Source organism: Prionailurus viverrinus, chromosome B4 (genome assembly GCF_022837055.1).
Source record: "Prionailurus viverrinus isolate Anna chromosome B4, UM_Priviv_1.0, whole genome shotgun sequence".
NCBI classification, from domain to species: domain Eukaryota; kingdom Metazoa; phylum Chordata; class Mammalia; order Carnivora; family Felidae; genus Prionailurus; species Prionailurus viverrinus.
This window is the reverse complement of record NC_062567.1, coordinates 124,510,986-124,532,002: the sequence shown is the minus strand read 5'-3', so window position 1 is coordinate 124,532,002 and position 21,017 is coordinate 124,510,986. Positions and strand designations below refer to the sequence as shown.

Here is a 21,017-nt window from a genome sequence, read left to right as displayed (position 1 = left end):
TCCAGCTGCTGTGGGGCCCAGTGCCTCTGAGCGTGGCCCTCACTGCGACCCGGCTTACAGAGCCTGAGACAGTTCTGCCATGGCTCCCACGGCTTCTCACTTCCCCTTCAGGGTTTTTGTTCTTGTTCATCTGGGTCTTACCAGTAGGCTGGCAACCCGGGACAGAGCAACTTCCCAGGCCTTTCTCAGAGGCTGTGGCCAGAGGTCAGCTTGGGAGGCCATGTGAGGGGTGGAGTCACTTTGCTCTGCTCCCATGGAAGATACCAGTGCCCACCATGGTGGGGCACAGGCGGAGGTATCTGGCCGCTGTGGGGATCACCCTGGGAAGGTGCAGCCCCCCTCTGCCCCTCGGACCCCAGGACCTGTGATTCGGCGTATAGTACGGTTCCCAAGGGCTTGAGATCACATAAGTTGCCTTGGAACAGAGTAAAGATATTAACAGTAGTCAGAGAAATAGTGAAGATTTACAGTTTTCCTAGCATATTTTAGTTAATTCTAATAATGGCATTGACAGGTAGCTTTCCCTATGCTAACCATTTCCCATGTGATAGCTCACCTCATCCTCAAGATAACCCAATGGACTGGGCACTGTTCTCTTTATTTTATAGATGAAAAACCTGAGGCATGGAGGTTATGTCACTTGCCCAAGATCACATAGCACATAGGTGGTGAAACCGGCTTTTGACCCCTTTGGTCCGACTCCTGACCCCCGCTCGCATCCTGCTTAAACCCTCACAGGAGCCCCAAAAGCAAGCATCCGTACCCCCATTTTACAGACGAGGAAGCAGAGACCAAGAGGAGTTAAGCATCCTGTCCTAAAGTCACTTGGCTCCTTCCACCTCCATTTCAGCCCAGACCTGTCTCATCTCAATGTCAGACTTGGGTTTGTGTGTGATCTCCCACACTCTGTCAGCCGAATTCCAAGGAATCTGACATTAACGAATGCTTACTGTGTGCCACGCACACTGGGGGGGTCCAGAGAGCCCACCTGGATGAGATTTCTGCCCCGAGAGACTCAGAGGCTAGGGGACATGCCACGATTCATTCATTCCCACATACCGTTCACTGAACACCAGCAACAGGCAGGTACAGGGTTAGGTGCTGGGGTCCCGCAGCAAGTGAGCCAGATCAAGCCCTGCCTTCTCAGGCTACATGGACAGAAGGATACTGAACAAGTTGTTGGCTCCACTGGTGACCACGTAATTGAAAATGGACGTGTCTTGGGAGAAAAATGAGAACAGAACCCTAACTCAAAGTAGTAACCGAGAATCGAGTCCCTAGCCTTTCCTGTTCCTCGGGGGGGATGCTAGAGAGATTTATGATGTCGAGAAGGAGACAACAGGTGCTGATTTCATTATCTGGATCTTCAGGAACTCACTGAAGGGTGGTGGAGACAACTAGTGATGTTGATGTATATGCCAATATAGCCTATTTCTTGGCTGTGTAACCTTGGGCAAGTTCCCCCATCTCTCTCTGGGCCTCCATTTCCCCATCTATAAGATGGGGAGAACCAGTACCCGTGTTCAGGTTTTGTGAGGAATAGGTGAGACAATGCATACGAATCTATTTTGGCTATTCTGGAGGCCCTGTTCAAATACAGACACGTGGCTAGAGGGTGTGGGATGTGTAACGCTGGTACAGACTATGGATTTCTAGAAGATGTGCACATATTTCAGCCATCTGAAACGCAGCACGCACATTACAGGCACTCAGCGCCCCTAGTACCTCTATGGGAACTAGGGTAACATGTTGGCTATGAAGCAACATATAAACTAGGCATGGAAAACAGGGTTAATCTCAGGCTCCAACCCTGATTCACTAGTGCGGCTGGTTGGAGTATGGTGTTGTGGTTGGTTGGGGAATGGTGTTAAGGAAGATTCTGAGGCCATGTCAAGGCTTTGCCAGGAAAGAGGGGCATGTAGGACCCAACAGAACAGTTCTGAAAGTAACTGGTAAGGCAGAAACTGAGCCAAGATAAAGGCTCAGATGAATGTGACTTTAGGTCGTGGCTGCACCACCCATCAGCTGTGTGATCTTGGATGAATCCCATTTCCTTCAACAGCCTCAGTTTCCTTATACAGAAAATGGGGGTGTTAGGCTGGTCAAGCTCTTGGGTGCCTCCAAGCATGGACATTCTCTGAGTTTATCCCATGTTTTCTGGTGCTCATGTATTATCCCTTACTAGGCAACAGCTTTCCTCCCTGGCTTCATCCCAACATTTTAGCTTCTCTGTCTTTGCTCTTATTTCATGCAAACACTTATTCATGGCCAAGGGGATCGTCTGGGAAAGGAATGTGTCACAATGACCACCATCTTCCAGCATCCATTCTCCACCCCTTCCTTATAGTAACACAGCATCTTCTGCCCTCACTGAGTTTTGGCATGGCACATGGCTGTCCGGTTAGAAATTATATTTCCCCTTGTGGTCAGTGACAGCCATTTGACTAAGTTCCATTTTCCCCTCCCCAGCTGATAAACAGACTTGCCCATGTCCTAGCTCTGACTGTGCAGGTGAGCCCAATGCACTAAGGCAGGGCTGGCAAAGTTTTTCTTTTTCAAGTTTATTTATTTATTTTGAGAGGGACAGACAGTGTGAGTGGGGGAGGGGCAGAGAGAGAGAGGGAGACACAGAATTCCAAGCAGGCTCCGTGCTGCCAGTACAGAGCCCAACGTGGGGCTTGAACTCATGAAACTGTGATATCATGACCTGAGCTGAAACAGGAGTTGGACGCTTGCTTAACCAGCTGAGCCACCCAGGTGCCCCAAGTTGGCCAAGTTTTTCTTAATGAATGAGGTAGCCGCTATTTTAGGCTTTAGGATAGATGGTCTCTGTTGGGACTACTCAGTCTGCTGTTGGGGCTCGAGGACAGCCAGAGGCAACAGGCAAACAAATAGGTGTGACTTTGTTCCCATAAACTTTTGTTAAGAAAAAAGCCAGGCTGGGGCGCCTGGGTGGCGCAGTCGGTTAAGCGTCCGACTTCAGCCAGGTCACGATTTCGTGGTCTGTGAGTTCGAGCCCCGCGTCGGGCTCTGGGCTGATGGCTCAGAGCCTGGAGCCTGTTTCCGATTCTGTGTCTCCCTCTCTCTCTGCCCCTCCCCCGTTCATGCTCTGTCTCTCTGTGTCCCAAAAATAAATAAACGTTGAAAAAAAAAATTAAAAAAAAAAAAGCAGAGCCTAATTGGCAGTGGGATGTGCCAAAGGGTACTCTTATACACAGCTGATGGAAGGATATGAAAAAAAAAAAAAAAAAAGAAAAAAGCCAGGCTGACTTACGGGCCATAGTTTGCTGATGCCTACTCTAAAGGAATTGCAGAGCAACAAGATGGAAGGAATTTGGGTCTTCAGGGGGATCTTGTGGAGCAGAGGTGCCCCATGAGCTTGCACTGGCTGATCTATTACACGATGGAGAAATAAACATCTATTATAGTTACATCACTGTACTTTGAGATACTCTTATCATTTGTCTAATACAGGAGCTAAGAAAGTAACTGCCCCTTATGGCTACTCTCCGAATACATCAGAATGGAAAAATACCTTTCCTAGAATTTAAAAGGCCAGATTGGGCTGCTTTCTCCCATTTCCTAATTTCTGTGTCTCTAGATAAGATTACGAGAGTCTGTAGGTCCAAGGCAGGGGTTTACTGCTATAGAGTATGTAGGAGAATAAGGTTCTTGGGTTTCATTTATAAGGGTCTGGTGGCCCCCAGGATAAAAGCAAGACAATGTGCTCTCAGTGTGCCAGTGGCTGCACTGGCCAGTCTGCCTGGGGGGATCCTGAGGGTGTACCAGGGCCACAGGTGCCTGGCCCTAGTTTCCCAGTTTATTGACCTCCTACCTGGAGGAGGTCAGCCTGGGGGAGGTGGGGGATGGGGGCACAAAGCCAAGAATTGGATGGTTTACACTGTTATGGAAAAGCAGCCCTGTGGTTCTCAAAGAGCCACAAAGACAGCCACGTTCTGTTCCTGCTGCAAGGCACAGGAGGTCTGACCGGAAGAGAGTTTCAGGAAGCAGGGAGAGGTGCAGGGTGTGGGTGCAGAGGGGCAAACTCTAGGCCAGGGCAGTCCTAAATCCCATGCTGCTGGCCGGCACAGGGTTTGGAAACAGCCTGAAAACTTTCATGTGGGGCACCCACGTGCCCAGTCCTCTCTGTGGTCCTTCATCATGCTGGGTCCACTCATGTGTGTGCCTTGCCTGGCCTCGGCCTCAGAGTTTGGACCCGGGCCTAGCTAAGGATGAATGCGGTCAGTTACAGATATTAAGAATTTAAGATTTAAGAATTCTTCATTAATTCATTCTGATCACCTATTACTTGTCAGGCAGTGTGCAAGGCACTAAGTGCTTCCACACTCAGAATATTTTATTGGTTCCCTGGGGTGCCTGGGTGGCTCAGTCGGTTAAGTGTCTGACTCTTGATTTTGGCTCAGGTCACGACCTCACAGTTTGTAGGACTGAGCCCCCCGCAGCGGACTCTGCACCTACAGTGCGGGGCTGCTTGGGATTCTCTCCTCTCTCTCTCTCTGACCCCACCTTGTTCATGTTGTCCCTGACAATAAGTAAACGTAAAAAGTATTTTTTTGGTTCCCTAATAATAATAATAATGGCAAACACATATCATTTATTGTGTGTCAGGAACTATTTTAATTTTACACACACACACACACACACACACACACACACACACACACACACACATATATATATATCCTACACACACCTGTGAATGAGTGGGTGTCTGTATATACATGTAAAATATGTATGTATACACACACACAGATACTCATTCATATATATGATCTTACCTAATCCTTACTTTAACCCTACACAATTTATCTTCAGCTTTCAGAAGAAGAAACTACAGCACAGAGAGGCTAAGAAACTCACCGAGGTCACAGAGCCACCAGGTGGTAGGACTGAGATTTGAACCGGGAAGGCTGTTGCTGGAACCCAGCTCTTTTCGCCCCAGCCCACTGCCTGTCGGTTCTAGTAAAGGTCTTCTACAAACACATAGATTCTATGCTGACGCTGCCTGGGTCACTGCTAGATGCCAGGTGCTGTGCAGGAAGCCAAAGAAACATAAATTCCCACTCACAGGCCTCAAACTCGAGGCCCTCTTGTAACCGCCCCTCCCAAGAGGTCCCCATCACCCAACCATTTCTTCTTTTATTTTTTATTTATTTTTTTTAGTTTTGAGAGAGGGCCAGCGCGGGAGGGGCAGGGAGAAAGGGACAGAGGATCTGAACTGGGGCCTGCGTTGATAGCAGCGAGCCCCGTGTGGGCCTTGATCTTATGAACCATGAGATCATGACCTGAGCCAAAGTCGGATGCTCAGCCGACTGAGCCACCCAGGCGCCCCCATTTCTTCTTTCTTACCCTTCCAGCCAATACGGCCTGCCGCCCACTCGGCACACAAGCCTCCCGACTGCTTTCTGGGCTGCATGCACAGTGTGCCCCTCGCTTCAGATCCTCTCCCCGTATCCTGCTTTCCTTCAAATCCTATTCCAGATACAAGTCCCACCTAACAGCTTTTGGCTTGCAGCATCCCAGAATGTCGGTGCTGAAAGAGAGCACTGGGGCCAACTCCTAACCTTCCTAAGATCAGGAAACTGGAAGCCTGAAAAGGGTTAACTAATCTGAAGCAGTTACAGATGCATTTAGGAGCAGAATGCATGTCTTCGGCTAGGGTCATTTAGCAAGTCTCTCTATGGATACCTGTAGGCTTGTGTAGGGCGGCAATTCTCAATCAGGGGCGCTTTTGTCACCCAGGGGACATTTGACGATGTCTGGAGACAGTCTGGGTTGTCACGAATAATGAGGTGCTCCTGTTGTTTCGTAGGTACAGGAGACTGATGCTATTGCATAGGACAGCATCCCCCTTCCCCAAACAAAGAATAATCCAGCCCCAAATGTCCACAGTTGAGACGGGTTGAGGTTGAGAAATCCTGGGATAGGGTAATAACTTTTTTTTTTTTTTTTTTTTTTTGCATTGTCTCTTCTATATCAAGCGGTTCCCATTACAGGATTCTGTAAGCGTGACAATAAAATGGTGGCTTCAGAAATGAATCGTGAAATGACAATTCAGAGGACGACAGGCCTGACTTGGATACCAGCCCCTGGCCCCCCTCCTCAACACACTTTCCCAAAGAAGCCACATTCCATTTCATAGGCTTCAAGTCCCCTAGTGGATGAGTTTTTCCTTTTCTTTTGGGTAGCAAAAAGATGAACAAATTGAGACTGTTCTGTGCTGAAGTAAGTCACACCAAGTTCTCTGTGCACCTTTCTAAGGAAAAAAAAGTATATATTATTGCAGCGAATGGAACATGTAACAGTGCAAAGTTCCTAGGAGAAATCTTTGTCCAAAAATGGTGTCTACCTGCTGTTTAATGCTGCTATACCAAAGTACAGAGAAGGGCCGGCTCATTAACCTGACTCGGATAAGGTAAAGAAAGTGTGAGTCCATGTGCTCCTCCCAGCTAATCTTTTCTGCCTTGGGAGAGATCCCAAGGGGCCTGGAACCTTTCTCCTCTTTAGAAGTAGATGGCCAGTTAGTGGCAAAACCCACTGTGTTTGCCTCCCTGCAAAACAAATTCTGGGTCCATTCAAATATGTGAAAAGAGATGTCTCTCAAATGCAAGGGCTACAAACACCCAGGAGAATGAACCTAGTGTGCTCATTTCTGAATGTGCTGTCATGTGATTTTGAGTAGAAAATGACGAAGCATCATTACACGTCTCTTGCTTTGGCATCATGGCTTATTTTAAAAGAGTCGAAAATAAAGCCTATCCTTTAGAGAAAAGAGTCACCCCTAATTTTGGCAAGGCCTTAACGTACCCCTTTTTGGCAGAGACTGGTTATAGTCCCTCAGAGAGTTCTTTATCTCCTTCATGTATTGTTATAGGACCTGAATTTTTAGCTGCCCAGAGAAAGATGATAACTCCCCAGCTCCCTGACGATCAGATGTGGCCAAATGACTAAGTGCTGACCAACAGGAAGTAAGGGGAAGTGATGTGTACAGTCTCTGGGGTCTGCTCTATCCTTCTACTTTTCCTCTGCCCAAGAGGCAGAGAGGAAGTCCCGGTGGGTGGAACCAGCCATATGGCACCACGCAGAGGAAGGTAGCACCTAAGGAATGGTGGAGCAACAAGAGGGAAGGTGCCTGGGTCCCTGAGGTGGAGACGCCATAACAGCCCCGACTGCTTATGCCTGGATTCTTGTACGAGGGAGAATTTTAAACTCCTCTCTTATCCAAACTACAGGTATTTTGCATGTCTGTTACACCTAATGAATCTGTATGCTAATGAATCCATTCCGCAACCGGTTTTTAAATTAAAATCAGTTCAGGAAAGCACACAGCAAGTGTTAAGTACCCGCTACCTATTATGTTAGGTGCTGGAGATTCAAAGAGACAAGCACACACCCCATCCCCCAAGGAATCTAGAAAGAACTAACGGTCTTCTATTTAACAGTTTTCACAAACACACACACACCTGTTCCCGTGGTATGAGAGCAAAGTTTGAGTGTTACAATTCCAACATTCCCAGTGACAATAGCCCCATAGGATGCTCTATGATGGGTGCAGAAATGATTTCTGTAAAAGGCTGACTAGGAAATATTTTAGGCTTTGTGGGCCATACGGTCTCTGTCATAAGTACTCAACTCTGCCACTGTGTGAAAGCAAAGTGTGAAAGCAGCCACAGGCTATATAATAAGCAAATGGGTATGGCTGTTTGTCCAGGCAATTTTATTTGTAAAAATAGGTGGCAGACAGCTCTGGTTTGCCAACCCTTGTTCTATGGTAAAATATTTAAACAGGATAACCTTCTCTTTGGGATTTACAAGAAACATAGCATGTTAAAAGCATGGAGAAAGTTTTTTTTTTTTTAAAGCCTATTTAATTTTACTTTGCCAGTGTTCCCCAAATTTGAACCGCTTAACACTTTTTTTAAATAATGCTTATTAATATCCCATAACTGGCCTTCTAAATATGCTGTTGCAAACACTGGCTAGGTAACTTTTATTGTTAATAAATTAATTTAGGCACACATAAAAGAAAAAGCAATACAATGACCACCTATATGCTTACCATTATATTTATAAATATATAAAGCATTATAATTACAAAGTCCCTTAGACCCCCCTCCTGATTCCATCATTTCATCTACTTCCTGAGATTACCCTATCTCATCAGGTTGAATTTATCATCCTCATGCATGCTTTAGATGTTTTACTGCTTTTATTAAATTCCTGATAATATATAGACTGTTTTGCATGTTGGTAAACTTTATGTAAATGTTAGCACACTACACAAATCCTGTCTTGATTTGCTTTTTTTTTTTTTTAACACAATATTACATTTCTGGGATTTGACTGTGTAATAACATGTAGATCTGGTTCATTTACTTTCCTTGCTACTCGGTATGCCATTGAATGAACATTTACTCCTTCTCTTGTAGACAGCTTGTTTCTTTTCCCTTTTCTTCATTTTGCAATTATAAACACAAAATGAACACCTGATTTCCATGTGGAGGAGTTTCTCTAGGGTATAAACCTAAGAGTAGAATTATGTGTTTCCAAGTTTCCTTGAAAGTGGACTCAGAGTCCCCTTCAGTGATGTATTGGAGTTCTGACTGTTCTAGATCTTTGCTCAAATCTGGTATCATCAGACTGTCACTTTTTTGCTGACCTGATGGGTGTGAAAGGCATGCCTAGGTGTGGTTTTGAATGCACTTCAGGATTATAAGTAAGGCTCAGCCCTCTTCATAGGTTTCTTGGCCATGTGGTAGCATACTTCCACGTTAAGCCTTCACAGGCATCTTTGGCACTGGTCAACAGCTATGTTAGATTTGCACAAGAGGCTGCCATGCACCTGAATTTCTTCTTCTTCTTTTTTTTAATGTTAGTTTATTTTTGAGCGAGAAAGAGAGAGACAGACGGAGCATGAGTGGGGGGGAGGCAGAGACACAGAGGGAGACACAGAATCCGAAGCAGGCTCCAGGCTCTGAGCTGTCAGCACAGAGCCCAATGCGGCACTCGAACTCACAAACCTTGAGATCACGACCTGGGCCGAAGTCGGATGCTTAACTGACTGAGCCACCCAGGGGCCCGGCATCTGAATTTCTAAGAGATTCTAAGGCTGGAGACTGTACGAGGTGGGCCTCATTCAAAGTTACTTTCACACCTCCTGATGTTGATTCTTTGACTGGAGCTACCCCCTTCAGCAGAGAATGGGGCTTTGGAGTCTGTAGACAGACTTGGTTCAAATCCAAGACAGGACACATTCTACATGTGATAGTGGGTAGGTTTATGAACCTCCTGGAGTCCCAGTGTTCTCAGATGTGCAAAGGAAAATCGAGCCCTTTCATAGAGCTGAATGGAGCAGAGCACGAGAAGCACCCAGGACAGTGTCTGGCCCAGGCAGGTTCTTGATTGTTAGTTCCTCTATCATCTGCTAACATACAGGAGAGACCGTGAGCTGAACCTCTACCCGTTTCTTTCACCTTCTGCATGCCTCAGTTTCCCCCACAGGTAAAAGTGTCATTCCCATGTGCACGCCTAATGTTAGGCCACAAGACTGACTAATCTTCAGGGCTAGACAGGCCTTTGGAGATCATCAAGTCTGGTGATTCTTAATGTTTTATAGAGAAATTTAATGCGCTGATGAAAAGGAAGTTCACTCTGGAAAAATGCACAGACAACAGAACATCGTGATGCCTAGAAACTTGCTGAGTGATTGGGACCTGCTCCTTTGCTCTTACCCAAAGCACCTTTGTTGTCATGGTTTTGAACAAAGTACTTTGTACTAAGTACATGCCTTTGAATGAGTACGGTTGCCTAATTGCTAAGGGAAGAGAATATTCCTCTGTAAGTATTATTTTAAACTAGAATTTGAGAGATTTGCTAGCAGCTAAGTAAATAAAGCACCCTGGACAGAAATTTAACAGACTCAAGAGGAGGCCAAACAAAACAAAACAAAAAAAGGTCCCTGTTCCCAGGAAGCCAAATCCCATATGGCAAAGTACACACCCTCACAACTGCCAGCTGGGATCGGAAGCTCCAATTTGGAAGCGAGCCCCAAATGCCATTTAAGATGTAGTTCTCTGTGTTGCCGTGAAGCATCAACTGTGTTTCTGTTTTGCTTTTAACACTTGGAAAGCTCAGAACAAATTCCAAGTGTTGGCAAACTGTCTGTCGCCTGCAATATGGTTTCCGCCCACGCCAGGCTGCAGAAAGCAAAGGGTGCTGTGCTCCCCTCACCGGCATGCCCGGTGGCGTCCTTTCATCTGCATCTTCTGTGCTGGCACAGCAACCTGGGGTTCCGGCGGGCCCTCTCCGTCTCGGTTCCCTTGGTGACCGCTGCCTCTTCTCTGGCCTAGGGCCTCTCTCCCCTCGTGTCACGGTGAGGCCTCTTCTTCAGTCCCTTCCTTGGGACGCTCTCACCTGCACCTGTGACATCAGTGGCCACCCATCTGCCAGCGTTGCCCCCAAAGGCCTCTTAGTGCGACCTCTCTTTGAGCTCCACACTTGCTTACCCACGTCTCCCATGTCGAAGCCTGTTCTCATCTGTGTCAGGCCAGGAAAAGTCTTAGTCATTTAGTACAGTAGCAGCACAGTAACAACCTTCTGCATCATTCATTTGTTCATTCATTCATTCATTCTACTGGGCCCCAACTAAGTGTCAAGCTCTGTGGTAGGCCCCAGAATTCAGGTATCTGATTTCTTCTTCTTTTTCTTTTTTTAAAATGTTTATTTGTATTTGAGAGACAGAGAGACAGAGTGTGAGTGGGGAAGGGGCAGAGAGAGAGGGAGACACAGAATCCGAAGCAGGCTCCAGGCTCCGAGCTGTCAGCACAGAGCCCGATGCGGGGCTTGAACCCATGAACTGTGAGATCATGACCTGAGCCGAAGTCAGATGCTTAACTGACTGAGTCACCCAGGCACCCCTCAGGTATCTGATATCTGCCCTAGCCAAGTAAGCCAGCTGTCTGAGATAAAGTCCATGCTGCAAGACCCTTTCTTCTAGAATATTCTATGCCCCCTAACCTCTTCCCTAACTTCTGCTCACTTGGGGCAAGGCCCTGCCAATGGGGAGCCATATCTGCCTTTGTCCACACACATTCTCCTTTCCTTCTGCTGTCTCTTCTCACTACTGACCCTACCTCAGGTCACAAATGCAGCTGGTGATGGGCGCTCGATTGCTTTGAAGAAGTGTGGTTGTCTAACCATTGATGGCCTTTAAAATCTCCTACTTGTCACTGGGATGGGAGAGTGGCCCCCTGGCCAGTTGGCCGGGCTGAATCTCTTCCTGCACCCTCGGGGGGCTGGCTCACCAGCCGAGAGAGGAGGGTAGAGGCCTCAGCCTGAGCTACAAACCATATCCCAGATGGTATACCACCACATGTCATTGAGACACTTATTTCCGCTCTCTACCAGAGGAAGCTGAGGCTATTGTTTTTGGTAACCAGGAGGTAACCTTCTGGGTCCAGAGTGGAGAAATAAAGATAATCGCTAATATCCGATGTGCATTTACTATGACGCAAGTATACTATGTGGTTTACATGCTACATGGTGCTAATAAATACATTATTTTACTGGATCCTTCCTACAACTTCATGAGGTGGGCATATGGTTGTCCCCATTTTGCAGAGATAGAAACTGAGGCCCAGAGAGGTAAGCAACTTGCCTAAGGTCATATGGAGAGTAAATGGTCAAGCCAGGACTCGAACCCAGGTAGTCAGGCTGCAAGGCCTACACTCCTAACCACTGAGCTCTGCTTCCTCTCTGTTAGATGCTCGGGGAGCACCTGACTCACTGGCAACCTTGCTCTGGTGGAGAAGCCCTACATGGACTCTCTTCATTTCTGCAGACAACCAGCTGGCATGGCAACTTGTCTTTGACATTTTCAAAACTGAATCCATTATTACTTAGCTCATATTGTCCTTGTCCTCTATTTGTTAAAAGCATCCTTAAGCTACACACCCTCCCAAGACAGAAACCTCAGGGTGAATCTTTAATGTAAAAAATTTGGTGAGGGGAATAGGTTACCACATACTACAGAATGCAACAGTCACATGGGTTTCCCTGCCGTCTCTGTCCCCCAGTGTGATGGGTTGAATTATGTCCCCTTTCAATATGTTGATGTCCTAACCCTCCACCCCTTTACATGTGAATGTGACTTTACTTGGAAATAGGGTCTTTCTAGATGTAAGCAAATCAAGATGTGGTCACGGGGGTGGGTCCCAATCCAACATGACTGGTGTCCCTATAAGATGAAAATCTGGACAGAGAGAAGGCCATGTGAGGAGGAGGCAGAGACTGGGGTTGTGTTGCCACAAGCCAAGAAATAGCTGGCTTTTCTAGAAGCTGGAAGAAGAAAGGAAGGATCCTCCTCCAGACAATCTGGAAGGAACATGGCCCTTGATTTTGGACTTCTGGCCTCCAGACCAATGTGTCTGTTGTTTTAAGACGACCTGTCTGTGGTATTTTGTTACAGCAGCCACAGGAGTCCCATACACTCATTTTCCAGTTCTCCTCTGCGGGTGTGGATATGACCCTGGTTACTGGCTTCGTATCTACCCTTCCAGCGACAGCCCAACATGGATAGCAAATACACATGCATACTTCACACAAGGGTGACACCTTAGACACTATCCTGCATCGTCTCTTTCATTTGGTAACACACGACAGCCATTGAAAGAAATTGTGGTCAAATATATACAACACTGATTTACCGTTTTAAACATTTTAAAGTGTGCGCATTCGGTGGCATGAAGTACCTTCCTATTGTCATGACACCATCACCACTGTCCGTCCTGGGGACTTGTTCATCTTCCCAAACTGGATCTCTGTCCCCAGGAAGCACCAAACACCCCAGCCCACGGCTGCCAGAGCCATGCCTGATATCCCTCACTCCCTCACCCCACATACATCACCAAGTCCTGCTGCTCCCACCTTCACTGGGTCTCCAGCCCTCCCCACCTCTCAGTCCGACTGCCTGCGACTCTCACCTGGGTTCCCGAAACAGCTTCTGGACTCTGGTCCCACCCCTGCGCGCCTCAGCCCATTATCCACACAGCCACCAGCCCTTCCTTCTAAACTACAAATCTGATGTCATCTCCCTGCTTAAAAGTCTGTGACGGCTCCTACGTCCTGCATATATAGTCAGATGAGCTCAGCCCTATTTTCGGTGCCTGGTCCGGAGCCTGGCCCGCAGGAGGTGCTCAGGGGGGTGGTGCTTGAATGGTGTGAATTCCTTAGGTTTCCTCCAACCCGAGCTCCCACCCTGAGGACCCCTGTGTGGTCCCCTCCGTGTAGACTGACTTCCCTTCCTCTCCTCTCTTCACTTTCTCCACCTGATCAATCTGTTCATTCATCAGCATTAAGATCGAAGCTACCTCATATGTTTCCAGCTCTCCTGGAGCCAGATCTTTACTGCCCTATAATAGTTACCAAAATTTTCTGTAATTACTTGGGGACATGCCTCTCCCCCGCCTGGCCATGGGGGACACACATGGGATGTCAGCCACACAGAAGGTGTTCGGTCTGTGCCTGCTGAGAGCAGGACAGCCTTGCTAGCTCAGCTCTTGGAGCAGGCTTCATGGCCTGTCCCTGACACTGTTAGGGGAGAACAGCTAGCCTCACCATGACTCTCCTGGGATCAGGGAGAGGGCAGTTTCTGGTCTTCCAGGAGGCGCTAATGCACTGACACCAGTGTGGGGACAGCAGTGGCTCCACCAGGTCACCATGGAGCCTGAAGCATAGATTTAATGTCCGCTGGAAGTGAGGAAGGGACTGGCATTCTGTGGCTGTCCTTCCAATGCCAGCCCCTCTGGAGAGGCCGTGGGGAGCTGCAGGAATTTTCCAGAGCCAATCAAGGACAAGGGCACTCCAAGGAAGAAGAGAGAACAGCTCTTGACTCGGTGAGAGGCTGGGAGCCTTCCGGGGCCCACAGAGCCATGCCAGGGCCCAGGTGCTCCACTTCCACAGGTGACCTTCTGAGGGAGGGAATGGGGAGGCCTCCAGGTCTGGATTCAGAGGTGGATATGGAAATGACCGAGGGAAATGGCTGGCATGGATGTGGCTCCGGATGGAACCCTTTCCCCCCAGTTTTTTTCCCGGTCTTCTGCCTAAGATACCAAGTGTACCTTTAAATCAGGAGTGTGGCACTGTCTTTCCCCTTGGGAGCCCAAGGTGCTCTCTGAATACTGACCATCCGCCCCTCCCTCCTCAATCCCTATCTACCCCACACTGCTTCCCTGTCTTTGCAGCACTCAGACTATGTGAGATCATCTTGCCCATTTGTCACTGTTGTTTATTGCCTGCATTTCCCCAGTGGTGCCTAAGTCCTGGGGTCCTTGTCCGCCCCCCCGAGCCCAGAACAAGGCCTGGTTCCATACAGATGGGTGGAGAATGATGGAGAGCGTCTCTCCCTCTGACACAAGGGCCGGAAGTCCCCTCACGGGGCGATACTCTTCTTAAAGGGCCACAGATGTTCATGGGAAAGAGGGCCAACAGCTCCAGCAGCACAATGCCTGTCTCCTAGGTGACTCGGTGATCACCAGATGCTATGGCCCTGACGTGGCCTCCCTATGCCCCCCACAGGGCGTCACGGACCACCAGCAGCCCCATACATGTTGATAAACAAACCTGAACCTCCAGCTGTCATTAGAGGCTATGTGGGAGGCACCAGAATTTTAGGACAGGTACTGTTGGGGTGCAACCTTCACCTTAGAACGCAGTTTGACCCAAACTGGACAAATGGGAAAAGCCTGTTAACCTCAAAAGGTGTCCGGGAGACCTGAGAAGGGTTAAAAGCAGCAGATCAGGGGCGCCTGGGTGGCTCAGTTGGTTAAGCATCTGACTTTGGCTCAGGTCGTGATCTCGAGGTTCATGGAGTTCGAGCCCTGCATCAGGCTCTGTGCTGACAGCTCAGACCCTGGAGCCTGCTTCAGGTTCTGGGTCTCCCTCCGCCTCTGCACATCCCCAACTCGTGCTCAGTCTCTCAAAATTAAAAAAAAAATTTTTTTTTTAAAGTAGAGGTCAAGCAGGGTTCAATTCATTAAATTCATACTCGGCTCCCTTCTGGGGTTCCCCACCCCACAAAGCAAACTTGTCCTGTGAGATGGGCGAAGTCACCTGTTACACAGCAGCAGACCCAGATGAGAGCATCGAGAGTGTCGTTTGGCACCTAGTAAGTTCTCAGTAAATGTAACAAAAGAGGGAAGGAAAGAACATAACGACCCTGGTCTCCTGAATCCCATCCTGATACCTTTTGCACCTTACCGCTCCCTAAACTTATCCATTCTGGGACAGCTCAAAATCTGTTTTGAATTTAAGAAATACTTGCAAAAAGTAACTGTTTCCTGGAGTGAGCTCATCGTTCTAATAACCCCTAAATCCTGTTGGTAGATGCTGTTGATCAGCTAAGACAGGATTTGAGAACATCCCTTATTATCATTATTTTAACACAGCCCCACTCTGGAGCAGAAAAATTGCCTCTTACAAATACAGGGAAATAAACAGGATTTACTCTGTGTACTTCTAAACTGTTTCAAGACCAATTATTAATAAGAAAATGTAAAACCCTGCCCGCATGTATTATTTGTTCTTTCTTTTATTCTACGGGCCCCCTCCCCCACCTCCCAAAGGAGAGGAAAAAGAGAAGAAATAAAAGGCTGAATTTCCCAGGTTTACATTATCTGATATTTTAATTAAGGAAGAATAAATGGGTCACCCCTGTCAGCTTACAAACTGCAGCCGCATCAAATGGTGTTCCTTTTGAATAAACCCCATCACCATGGTGAGGCTTTACTGTAGCCGAATAAAGACAAAAGCAGAGCTCCAGCAGCATTTGGCCAAGGTCACTCTGAAAATCAATGGCTGTACTAGCATCAGACCTGAGAATCCTTGACTCTGGTTGCTCTGTCCCAGCTGGTATCCAGGCTGCCTCCCACCAGGAAACCTCGGCCAGCTGGTAGGTAATTATATGTGCTAATAGTCACTGACACTCTAGTCACCAGCACCGAGATCCCAAGTTCCTGCGTTTGTTAGAAGCCCCAATGACCCGCACTTTTCTAGGACTGTTTACTTAGAGAAGCGAGCTCAGCTTGGCTGGGCTCAGAACCTGGAGCCTACCTGGCAACTTGGAAGGTGAATGTCTGGGAGTGGGGGGAGGGGAGAGAGCCAAGGAGACAGTGTTGTTACCTCCACTGGCCAGGTCCTCCATTCTAGAACTCATCTGCCTCACAGTAGCTGTGTGACTTCAGGCAAGTTCCATTACCTCCATTAGCCTCAGCCTTCCTATCTGTAAAATGGGATAAAAAAGTCTGCCTTGCACAATTGTTGGCGACTGCATGCCACGAAGACAGTGCCCGGCACAGTAAGGTCCAATACCTTACTTTGCCTGACACGCAGCAGACTCAGGACTGTTGCAAAGAGAAGAGCTGGAGCCTCAAGGTCAAGTCAGATTCGAGCTGGTGATGGCAGGCAAGGGTGGTGGGAGAAAGCAGGCAGATAAGGTGCCACCCCGAGGACACAGGGAGCAGGGGAGTCTAGTGGGCAAAGGATGGGCTTTGGAGCATGAGCCACAAGGATCCCACCCCTGGTACCTCCATCTATAAAGTGTCCCACCAACAGCCTCCTAATCTGTAAAATGGGGAGATAACTGGCACACAGTAGGTGCTAAATAAATGGCCGCCCCTTAGCATCTCCCCAAGACCTGCCATTATTCTAGGTGACAAGGTCATCCCTTATGGGATGACAGTGTAGGCAGGAGCTGCCTAGACAGAAACCTGAGTGGTCAGAACTACGGGCCTGGGGGTCTGGGGCACCTACATCCATGTCCTGGCTTCACCACTTACGAGTCCTATGACCTGGGTCATGTTACTCAACCTATCTGTGCCTCAGTTTCCTTATCTGTAAAGTGGACACAATAACAGTATCCACTTCGTAAGGTTTGGAGAATATTAGATATTAATGAATCTGTGTAAAGCACTTCAAACAGTGCCCAGAATATGGTAAAGCATTTAATAAAGGCCAGCAATGGTGACTTGATCAGCCCCCGTATGTTCCTGGGCCAAGGGGCATCTCTGGGGTTTCCGGGGTGGGGGCGGGCTCTGTTTTATGCTGTAAACCCTCTATTTCCTGGAAGACCCCAATCAGATCAGAAGGGTGGAAATCTCTGTGGCCTGGTCACACGATTGGGCCAGATGGATTTCAGAGGAAGGGCAGTTTCTCATTGGGTGCACAGTGGGGATTTGAAAATAGTGACTATGTATGAGTTCAAAGTCTTTCACAATGTGTGTTCAGTGTGTGAAGTCTCTAAGCTCTTTGAGGGTTTGTGTTCCAAGTTTGAATCTGTGGCCTCTGGGCTTCTGTATTCAAGGTATGAGGTCTGCAAACTCATTAAGGTGTGGGTTTCAAAGTTTGCCTCTGAAGTATCTCGAGTATGTGTTCAGGGTGTGAGGCCTCTGAAATCTTTGAAGATGTCTGTCCTAAGGTGTTTTCTAAATTTATTTTTATTTTTTGAGGCATGACCGATGTATTATATTAGCTTCAGATGTACATAATACAGTGATTTAACACTTGTTATACATTGTGAAATAGTAGCCACCATAAGTGTGGTTACCATCTGTCATCTTACAAAGTTAAAATACGTATTATTATTATTAAAAAATTTTTTTATATGTTTATTCATTTTTGAAAGAGAGACAGCACAAGCAGGGGTGGGGCGGAGACAGAGGGGGACACAGAATCCGAAGCAGGCTCCAGGCTCTGAGCTGTCAGCCCAGAACCCAACGCGGGGCTCAAACTCACGAACTGTGAGATCATGACCTGAACCGAAGTCGGACACTCAATCGACTGAGCCACTCAGGCGCCCCAGTTAATACATATTACGGACTATATTCTTCATCCCCGTGACTTACTTATTTTATAACTAGAAGCCTGTACTTTTTTTTTAAATTGTTTTTACACATTAATTCATTTTTGAGACAGTGTGAGTGAGGAAGAGGCAGATTGAGAGGCAGACCCAGAACCCGAAGCAGGCTTCAGGATCCCAGCTGTCAGCACAGAGCCCGACGTGGGGCTCAAACTCACAGGCCGCGAGATCATGACCTGAGCTGAAGTCAGAGACTTAACCAGCTGAGCCATCCAGGCGCCCCAGAACTTTTTAATCCCCTTTACCCATTTTGCCTGCTGCTCATTACCCTCCTCTGGCAGCCACTAATCTGTTTTTTGTATCTATGAGTCTGGGTTTTTTTTTTTTTTTCCTTCCCTAGATTCCACACATAAGTGAAAGCATGTGGTTATTTGTCTTTCTCTGTTTGACTCATTTCACTTAGCCTAATACCCTCAAGGTCCGTCCATGTTGTTGCAAACCAAGATTTCATTGGTTTTTATGGCTGCATCGTATTCCACTGTGTATAAACACCACATCTTGTTTATCCATTCATCCATCGATGGACATAGGTTGTCTCCATGTTTTAGCTTATAAATAATGTGCAGTAAACATAGGGATGCATATATATTTTTTCCAATTCGTGTTTTTGTTTCTTCGGCCGGATACCCAGCAATGTGGCATTGCCGCATCCTGTGGTAACCCTAATTTTAATTTTTTGAGGCACCTCCATTACCGTTTTCCACGGTGGCTGCCATAGTCTGCATTTCCACCAACGCTGCACGAGGGTTCCTTTTCCTCCACATCCTCGCTGACACCTGTTTCTTGTCTTTTTGCTAATAGTCATTCTGACTGGTGTCAGGGGATATCTCCCTGTGGGTCTGATTTGCATTTTCTGGATGAGGAGCAATGCTGAGTAACTCTTCATGTGCTTGGTGGCCATCTGGACGTCCTCTTTGGAAATATGCCTGTTCAGATCTTCTGCCCATTTTATAATCAGATTGTTTTTTTGTTACTGACTTGTATGAGTTCTTTACATATTTTAAATTCGTATCTTGAAACACAGACCATCAAAAAGTTCAGAAACTCCACTCTTCCTCACAAATCCCCAATAGCAGATGGATGTGAAACATTTAACAAACAACTCAGAGACCTCAAACTCTGACATGAAGACCCTCAAACTGCTCAACAACTCACACCTCGGACAAGACACCCGAACGTCTCAGAGCTCTCAAACTCTGAACGAAGATGCCCACACAGCTCATAAACATAGTCCTGCAAAGACCAGCAAATGGCTTAAGGGATTCACTCTATCGGACGCACATACCCAAGTGTTCAGAATGCTATACTCTGTGTACAGACTGGCTAATACTTCAGAGACCTCACAATCTGAAAACAGATACAGAAACAGCACAGAGACCTACAGATGGACATATCTTGGACACATACCTGAAGCTGCCTTGCAGATCATATACCGAGAATACAAACTCCCAGATAGCCAGAGGCCTTACACCTGGGGAAACAGCCAGCCAGTTCAGGGCCCTCAAGAACAAAGGCTCCAACCAGCCAGTAGATCTCACACATTGATACAGACCCTTTAAACAGCTCAGAGAACTCTCACTCTGGGTTCAGAGTCCACACATCCAGGATGCAGAACCCACAAAGAATCGAGGGACTTCCAATCCTGCGCGGACCATACTAAATGGCTGGGAGACCCCAAATCTGGGATACAGACCCCCAACAGCTCAGAAACATTACACTTCAGGGACACAGACACCCAAGAACTCAGAGACCTCACACACTAAGGGGAAAAAAAACCCCAAACTGTTTAGAAACCCCACATGCTCAGGAATGCAAATCAAAATCACAATGAGTTATCAGCACACCCTTGTTAGAACGGCTAGCTATCCAAAAGCTAAGAAATAACAAGTGTTGGTGAGGATGTGGAGAAAAGGGAACCCCTGGGCACTCTTGGTAGAAATGTATATTGGTACAGCCACCATTCCATGATAGAAAACAGTGTGAAAGTGCCTCAAAAAATTAAAAATAGAACTACCATGGGATACAGTAATCCCACTTGTGGGTTGATATCCAAAGGAAATGAAAACAGGATTGCAAAGAGACATCTGTACCCCCACGTTCCAATACAGCATTAGCCACAATAGCCAAGATATGGAAACAACCTAAGTATCAATGGATGAATGGAGAAAGAAGATGTGAAAAAAATATATACGTACATAATGGAATATTATTCAGCCACGAGAAGAAAGGAAACCCCAGCGTTTCCATCAGCTTGGATGGATCCTGAGGGCATTATGCTAAGTTAAATAAGTCAGACAGAGAAAGGCAAATACTGTGTGCTCTCATTTATATGTGGACTCTAAACAGAGCTGAGAGAGACGGAGAGTAGAATGGTGGTTACCGGGGGCAAGAGGGTGGGAGACATGGGGACATGTTGGTCCAAGGGTGCCAACTTCCTGTTATAAGATGACTAAGTTCTGGGGATCTAATCTACAGTATGGTGATTATAGCCAATAATACTGTATCATATACTTGAAAGTTGCTATTGCTAAGAGAGTGGGTCTTAAATGGTCTCACCCCAAAAAGGAAATGGTCATCATGTGATGGAATGGAGGTGTTGGCCAACACTCTTAAAGGTGGTAATCATGTTGCAATATATAAATGTATCAAACCAACAGCTTGTACACCTTACAGGTCCACAATGTTATATGTCAACTATATATTAATAAAGCCGGGGGGAGGAAGAAAGAAAAATAGAAAGAAAATAGTGACAATGACCACCCGGAAGGAAGACAGCACACATATGCATACACACCTCTGAGCTTCCTGCTGTTTTGCATTTAGACCCCAGGTTTTGACTCAGCTGAGTGGTTTATTTTCTTTCTTTTGCTTTGGATAAAAATGAGCCCCCATGCAAGGGGGGGGGGGTGTCCCCGAGTGGCCCAAGAAAAATTCCCACCCTGATGGGGGAGAGACGGGGTTACAGGCGGGGAAATAGAGGGCTCCCGCCATCCCTACGGATGTGAAAAAGCAGAGATGTGCTTTCACCCAGCCAGCAATTTAACTGTGCAAGATTTTGTTGGAAAACTACAGGAAGACCATAATT

The 21,017-nt window shown here is 47.1% G+C and overlaps 1 protein-coding gene across 6 annotated transcripts in view; it reads right to left on the bottom strand.

The window, feature by feature from the left end:
* The window catches only part of ABTB3 (ankyrin repeat and BTB domain containing 3), a 316,171-nt gene that overhangs the window by 57,367 nt on the left and 237,787 nt on the right, over window positions 1-21,017 (bottom strand). The window lies entirely within an intron of this gene.